We start from the raw sequence: 8,619 nt of genomic DNA on the forward strand, positions 1-8,619 counted from the left end.
AGCTGGAGTGTGAAAAATGCAAGAGTTAGAAATGCCAGAATAAGACTCTGCAGCCTTTGCCCCTCGTGTATGTACTGCAAAGAAGTCTTGAATTGCTTGATTACCTAACATTTTTCAAGACAGACAATTCAGGGGCCCAATTTACACACAAACCCAAAAGTGCCCAGATGTGTGGGCATTTCAGCAAGTACTAGTAGAACCCGTGACTTGCTGTGGAAGATTAATTTGATTTTTTTTTTTTATAACCTTTTGTCATCATCATCATCATCTTCACTTTATGGTTTATGGATCATTGCCTGTTCCAACTTCAGAAGTTTTCAGACCATTGTTTCCATCTGGTTTCTCCTCTTGTAGACTGTAATTGAAATTTTTGACATGGGTGAACTACCAACCCCTCACGTTACTCCCAACCTGGAGGACCAGACCAGAGCCCCTTTACCCAACATTTTCACAGTTCTCTGGAGACCTTTATGGCACTTTAACAATGTACCAAACATTGTTAGATGCACTGTAACTGGCATTTAGGCAACATTGAATCTTGAGCAAAGCATTTATTGAATGGCCCTTCATCATTATATCACTATGAATTACAGTCTCAAGATGGCAACAAGGGGGCATGACAACTGACAAGGCACAGGACTACCCAGGTGGCCCTCAACAGCTCACTAAAACTCATTAAGTGGCCCTCCACCCAACATAATTGTCCGCCCCTGATGTAGGCTGACAGATCTGGCCTCTGGAATATGAGATTTAATTTATATAAATATGCATACATGCTGAAAGGGATAGCATGTACATTTCTCCTACACTTGCAGTGTGCTGAGGAAACTCCTCACTGCTTCTAGAGAAAGTCTCATTTTTGTGTGTACTGTTGGCTTTTGCACGTGCACTTACTGCAGGGGCAGGCAAACGTGGCATAGAAACACATGTACATGGCTATTTCAGTGCCCTTTCTTAACCATATGTATGAATGCAAGGAGCACAAGTCTCACAACGATGATAGAAGCCAAAATCTTCAAAACCACAGTACAGGTTGCTACTACTTTTACTGAAGGAGAAATAGCTTCTGGCACTAGCATATTGCTGTCCCCCAAAGGAGCCATACATTACAGGAAGATATCACAGCCACTAGGCATCAGATCCACCCTTCCCTGCTCCCTGAAAAACCATTAATACTTTTTTTTTAATAATATGCCTTGATCTTAGTTTTAAAACTAAGTCACAAAAAGCACCAATGACCCTTGCATTAATGCTTTTTCAGAGACTTAAGCAGGGTAAAATATAATTATTTAAATGTTTAAGTACTATATAGATGCCTAACAGGTGGAACAGGATCTGTCCTCTAGGAGCGTGATTTATGTATGCACACAAAAAAGGTACACATAAGGACTCCTACATTTGGTGTGGGGGGAGGAAATAAGACCATCAGACCTATACTATCCCCAAGTTTCAAGTTAGTCTGTTTCAGAAGGATTCTGTTCACAATATATTCACTTTTTTACTGCATCTTACCAATGCATACATTCTGAGGCCTAAATGTATGAATTTGCCTTAATATTAAGGTCAATTTTCACTGATATGTTGGATTTAAGGTTTTTTTAAGGGATGCTGGTTGTTATTTTGCTATTCTGGTCTTTTTTATTATTATTAAGCTGGAATTTAGTCTGGCTTTGTCCTCATTTTGCAAGTAAGTATGTAAATATGGGGACCCTGGCGCCTAAACTAGACCTATAATTCTGATCAAAATAAAACATGGAGCTGTAGGCTATAAACTAAATTTTAAAAAAAGGATCTAAACAAAGTCTGACATTGCAGTTCATGAAACTGCAAGATTAACCATGATATTTTTGAAATACCAGCTAAACATGTCTTTCAACAAGACAAATATGAAAATACAATGATCACAAAGATTAAATACAGACATTTAGGAAGCCTAAATCAATTCAATCTTTGCAGGTTAGTCTAACCTACATAGATTGAACTGAGAAGCAAGTGAACAGACATTCACTTTTGATTCCGGAAATTCAGCCACAGGCCTGCAGTGGCTCAGACTGCGGGGTGGGGGGGGAACACTAGAGTGAGCCCTTCCTTCCCTTCTGTAGTGCCCAGAAGGCTCGAGGGAAGCTGAGCTGGGGTGGAGGGGCATGGCTAACCCCAGTAGGCACTGAGTTTGATTGGGGAGGGATTTAAAACCCCCACCCCTGCAGAGGTCCTATAGTGTCTAGTCTAGCCCCTGCTTGAGCCCTGATCAGACCCTCCTGTACAAGCACACTCTAAAGAGCAGAGGGTTTGCTTGCAGCACCCACAACCAAGAACACACACTGGAGGACTCTACTGCTGGGAAAAAAGGCCACTAGAGGCTTCCTGTGGCCAGTTTTCCCCCCTCTGCCCCACAGCAGAGCCCAGCTCTGCGCCCCTCCAGCCCTGAGCCCCAAGGCAGCACTAGATATAGAACCATACTGGCCCCATGGCAGGAGAGGAGGAGGAGAAGGGAGAAAGCCCTGCCCACTGCAGTGGCTCCATGACAGCCCAGCCCAACCTGGACATAAGGAGCCAGGAGCAATCCAGGTGCACAGCTCCTCTGGCCCCAGCCTGAGTTGCAGTCAGCTGGGAAGGGCCCAGCCCCATCTCCCCACTTTGCCCAGGGCTCAGGCTGGGGCTGCAAAGCTGAGCTAGGCTGGCCCACAGGTGCTGCTAAGGGTCCATGCAGAGGGGCCAGACCAGGCCAGGACACGCAGGCCTGGCCATTCCCAGCCAGCTGCAGTTCGGGCTGGGGCAGTAGGAGCTATGCACCCAGATTGCTCCTGGCTCCCCACGCCCAGAATGTCATGGAACTACTGTGGTGGCTCTCCCCCTCTTCCCCCCCCACCATGGGGCTGGGGGAGCTCTGTGTGGTGCTGCCTCAGGGCTTAGGGCTGGAGGGGCACAGAGCTGGGCCCCACTGCGGGGCAGGGATGGGAAACTGGCTGCAGGAATCTCTTGGTGGGTTTTTTTCCCCAGCAGTACAGAGCCCACCCCCGGTGGGTGTTCTCGGTTGTGGGCACTGCAAGCAAACCCTCCACTCTAGATTGTCCTTGTATGGGAGGGTCTGGCCAGGGCTCAGACAGGGGGTATACTGAACAGTAGAGGACTTCTGGAGGTCCCTGCCAGCCCTGCTTCTCAGTGATCCCCACTCCCTTTGCCTCAGGCCTGGGGCTGGGGGCTGGCCACGACCCCACTCTCAATAATCAAGAAGCAAGCGGGTGGGGGAGGGAGGGAGTCAGGCAGACCCCAGCTGGGGTTCCACACCAGTAAGAGATGGGAGGGAGGGGGGAAAAATCAACCCCCTCTTCCCCTCAGGCTACCTGTGTCTAGCCACGCTTCCCACTCCAGCCGAAGGGGGCACTTCAGAGCAGGGTTTCCCACCCACTCCCCTTCTGAGCCAGCCACAGCAGTGATAATACTCTGACTAGGGAGGAGACTGGTGGGGCCAATTCTGCTCTGCTAGAGCAGACATTCCATCCCAGCCCAGCCCAGGGCTGCAAAGCATCCTGGGATGTTGGGGGACCGTGAGTTAATTTAAACCAGGAAGGGGTCTGGGACAGAAGTTTTGTAAACTGGTTTGACCTAAATCAGTTAGGTCTAATACTACATTCAACCAAGTTTATCTTAAACCAATTTCAGCCATTTTGAAAGCAGCTTATATGTACTGAATTTCTGTTCTGTTACAGGTTTAAACCAATTTCTGATCATGTCAACCAGTTTATGTGTAACTTCTGTCCCTAGCCTAACAAAATATTTAACATTATAGAATAAAATATTGTTCTGTCAAGTCAACATATGATACTGTGAAAAAAACTTACCTCAGCTGGGCGAGGAGCAGAGCCAGCAGGAAGCTGCACCAGAAGCAGAGCACAGTGAAAATGAAACTGTAGCAGGAGGAGATCCCATGGCAAAAAAAAAAAAAAAAAAAACAGACAGACCAGAAGCAGCCAGGACCAGGTCCTACATCAGTGTGCGCACACTTTATGGCAGCGTGCTGGGGCTGATCGGCTGCTCAGACCCCTGAAGTCAGGATAAAAAGCCCAGTGGAAAACCCATTGGGAGGACCGGAAGTGAAGACCCATTGGGAGGTCCCCCGCTGACCCAGGCAGGCCCAAGGCAAATAGAGCCTAAATAGGGAGCCAGATGCCTAGGCACAGGACAATGCAACATCAGGAAGATGCATAAGTAAGGCAAGGGGGCAGTAGGAAACGTTCAGGCCAAACAACGTCCCAATCCCCACCATCACAAATTTAATGAGCCCAAGCACCAAAGTGCTCGGTACACCAATTCCGACGGCCCAAACAACGGCATCTTTGGTTGGAGTCAGGCAGGGTATAGGGGAGGCAGAGCCCCAACCAGAAAGGACAATTAGGATGCTAAGGAAGGCACTGGGGGGAAGAGGACCAACCATCTTCCTCCCAATAACAAACCATTTAACAGCAAAGACTTGGAAGCATAGACCCCTGTGGCAGGGCGACCTAGGGGTGCCATGGCCTCCCCTAGTGCCCTTGCCTACCGTGCCAACCTGGGCTTTGAATGCACCCTCTATCTCACCCGCCATGTCTTTGATCTTAGTATTGTCAGTGGAGGCTGCCTTCCTACCCTTCTTGGCACGGGGCTGATCTCAAATACCCACACCCCCTCCTGGGGCGGCTCTTTGATTGCACTGCTTCTCGCCCAGCCTGGACTTCCCAATGGGCTTACTCCCCTCTCGGGGCTTCATATCTCACAGGGCAGTGCCCCACTTGGGCCTGCCTCCCTTATGTTCTGCGGCCGCTCGCGTACCAGCCTATTACACACTCCCCGCAGTCTCTATGCCCGCACTCGGGCCTGTGGTCGTGCCTCTTGCACTTCGCTGCCCTGCCCTGGGGCCTTTGCTCACACTCCTTGTGCTCTCTGGCCACACTGGGGCCTTCTATGCCCACACTGGGGCATATGATCGCGCCTCTTGCACTCCGCTGCCTGCACTCGGGCCTGTGATCGCGCCTCTTGCGCTCCGCTGCCCACCCTGGGCCTTCTATGCCACCACTGGGGCCCTCGCTCACGCCCCTTGCACTCGCTGCCCGCACTCGGGCCTTCTATGCCCGCACACAGGCCTGTGGTTGTGCCCCTTGTGCTCCCCGCCCGCACTTGAGCATGTCTATGCCCGACTCGGACCTACGCCCCACTGGGGCTCTTCCCAATTGGGACTTCCAGTTGGGGCCCATCCCGGTAATGCCCACGCTGGGCTGGGGTCAGGACACCCCCACTGCTTAGACCCACCTTCCTGGGCCCGCGCCCTACTGGGCTTCCGCCTCTACTAGACTCTTCCCAAAGTCACCCCAATGGGCTGGGGTCGGGACAACCCAACACGGCACCCTCTGTGGTGCCAGGAACTCCCCCACCTTACTGGGAAGCTCCACCCCTACAGCCTCGCCCGGTTCTCCGGTGTAACAATCACAACTCCGCAAAACTATGCTGGCTCTCGCACATACCTCCGTCAGGGTTCTCTCCACCCCTGCATCATTGCAGCCGGTCAGAGTGGTCAGGCTGCAACCACTGACCCAGGCTGCTCAGCTCACCCGCAGAGCTCCTGCTCCTGCGGCTGCCAGAGGGGAACTGTGTCTGGCCTCAGCCTTCCCTTCCTTATGAAGGCCAAGCCCCGCCCCCTGTCAGTCAGCTGATCTAATCAGCTCCCATAACCACTGGCACCTGTTGCCCTAATAAATGGCAGCTAAGCCATTTTCTATCTTCAGTAGCAGGCACCCTAGTGCCCTGCTACAACCCCCCTGGTAGTCTGACCAGAATCTACCCACTAACAAGCCTGTTTCTTCCTCAAAGCAACAGCAAAGTCTTTGAGGAACATGAGCCTTCAATATGATGTTGTGGCTAGTAAAGCCTTGGTAAGGCTGCAGCTGGAGTACTGTGCCCAGTTTTGGGTTCCACGACTCAAAAAGGATGTGGAGAAGTTTGAGAGGGTCCAGAGGACAGCCACGTGCATGATCAGAGGTCAGGAAACCTTAGATGAGAGGCTGAGACCTATGGGACTCTTTAGCCTGGAAAAGCGCAGGCTCAGTGGTGATCTGGTGGCCACCTATAAGGGGTGCTCACCAGGATTTGGGGGAACATCTATTCACCAGAACACCCCAAGGGGTGACAAGGTCAAATGGTCACAAACTCCTCCATGACGGTTTCAGGCTGGACATAAGGAAGAATTTCTTTACTGTCCAAGGTCCCAAGGCCTGGAATAGACTGCTGCTGGAGGTGGTTCAAGCACCTACTTTGAACACCTTCAAGAGAAATTTGGATGCTTATCTTGCTGGGATCCTATGACCCCTGCTGACTTCCTGCCCCTCAGGCAGGGGGCTGGACTCAATGATCTTCCGAGGTCCCTTCCAGCCCTAATGTCTATGAAATCTATGAAAGTCAGAGAAAACCACATGTACCCAACGCACAGGGGAGACGCACGGGAAATTACAGACACCCAAATCTTTTCTCAGGATTCCACAGAAATCACCATAGGAATAGTTGTATTTGAGATGTGAGGTCCATCTAGTCCAGGGGTTGGAAATATTTTGCCACACTGAGCCAGAGCTTGTGACGTGATTCCCTGCTGCAGGCCAATCTCCATCCCAAGGGAGTTCAAGCCACCTATGCTTACCCCTGCTGCAGATACCTTCACTGCAGAGGGGCTGAGTAAGTTTAGGCAAGAGAGGACAGCAGAGATAGTGGAAGGAACAGATGGCTCTGCATAGCTGCATGCAGCTCAATCTTCTGTGCTGCTCCAGGCCACGTTGAACCTTCCCAGCCTGAATCCAGTCTCTTTAAAAGATGGATCCTTGTTTATTTTCTACATTTCAATCAATTTCTAATGGCAATGCTTTTTATAGCATTTTGTTTCTTTATGGGGGTCAGAGGGGAGAGGAGAGGGACCTTCCCTAGCAAGTCTTTGTCAAGAGCCTGTTGAAAAAAAAAAAATCATATCAACTAACTCTTCTTTATCTACTATTTTATTGAATCATACTAAAAATATAATAGATTAGTGACACATGATTTTTCTCTTACAGAAGCTGCAGTGGTTAGATCCTAACATATAATGCTCTTCTAAATGTACTATAATTCTACTTATAGCTATCTTTTCACTCCAATCTGAAATCATCCAGATACATCTATCTTTCTTTTAAAATACAAGTATATATTTTATCTGGTAGTCCTCAGGAAAGGAACTAATTTTTATGAAAGATTGCATATTTTACCAGGAAATAGACAAGATTATGAATATTTTGCAGTTTCCGGCATTTAAGCACTAATTAACAACCTTAGTGCATATTATTCTGAGATTTCTTTATGTGTAAATAATGAGTTTGTAGATAAGGTGCTAGCAGATAATACTCAAGAATATTTAGCATTATTTTCCAGAAATTTGAAGAAATTGTTGCTGTGCCCTGCAATGGACTTCCTCTGTTCAGCTCTTTACACACACTGCCTTAGCAGCCTAAATAGAAACTACTTTTCAGTCCCCCAGCATCAAGTTCTAAATCCTAAAGAAATACAAGGAGTAGCTACAAAAGTAGTAAAGTGAGGCAGGTATAAAATGTGCCATCTGCTCAGAAATTCAGTAAAAATGTGAAAAATCATAATTTAAGTTAGGATTACCAGCTAAATAAGGAGATGCAAGCAGCAACCAGTTGTGAAGCATCCATATTAAGGCCACAACTGCTGCACTCTACGAAATGTAAAGGCCCAGTCCTTGGCTAGTGTACTGGGGGCAACTGAAGTAAGAGAACAATTGTCAACTGGTGAAAATCGTTAGTAGCCAAGTAAGAATGAAATGTAAGATTGCTCTTGTATAGTACTACCACATTAACTATTACCTAAATAGTTAACTAAATATCATACTTAACATTTATTGGTAAATACTGGTTTAAACCCTACCACAGTCACTCTCACTGAGCTATTTAGCACCCCGGTGGGTTTCTGGGTGTACTTGGGAAATACAGGTTTCCCTCACTTTATACAGGTTCTGTATGTGCGAATACACTCTTATGCAATGACCCTTTTTATACCAAAAATGTGTTATATACGAGGTAAATTCACTCTTATGTGATCAGTGTGATGGATGCCCGAAGTCAGCTGCTTTGTGTGGAGCATTTCATAGTTTCAAAGTTTGTAGGGTTGGAAGGGACCTAAGTAGATCATCAAGTCTGACCCCCTGCCCTGTCTGGAAAAAGTACTGGGGTCAAACAACCCCAGCAAGGTGTTCGTTCTAGCCTTGTCTTAAAGACCCGGAGGGTAGGAGCCAGCATGACTTCGCTTGGAAGTTGGTTCCAGATCCTAGCTGCCCTGGCCATGAAGTAGCACCTCCTGATGTCTAATCTGAATCTACCGTCTGCCAGCTTGTGACCGTTATTTCTTGTCACTCCTGGTAGTGCTCGGGGGAACAGGGACTTCCCCAGTGCCTGCTGGTCCCCTCTGACAAGTCTGTAACAGGCCACTAGATCCCCCCTCAGACTTCTCTTGTGGAGGCTGAACAGGTTCAAGTCCCTGAGCCTCTCCTCGTAGGGCCTGCCCTGCTGTCCCCTGATCATGCGAGTGTCCACATCCCTCTTGAAGTGC

Source organism: Crocodylus porosus, unplaced genomic scaffold (assembly GCF_001723895.1).
Source record: "Crocodylus porosus isolate Cpor-Errol unplaced genomic scaffold, CroPor_comp1, whole genome shotgun sequence".
Taxonomy (NCBI): Eukaryota; Metazoa; Chordata; order Crocodylia; family Crocodylidae; genus Crocodylus; species Crocodylus porosus.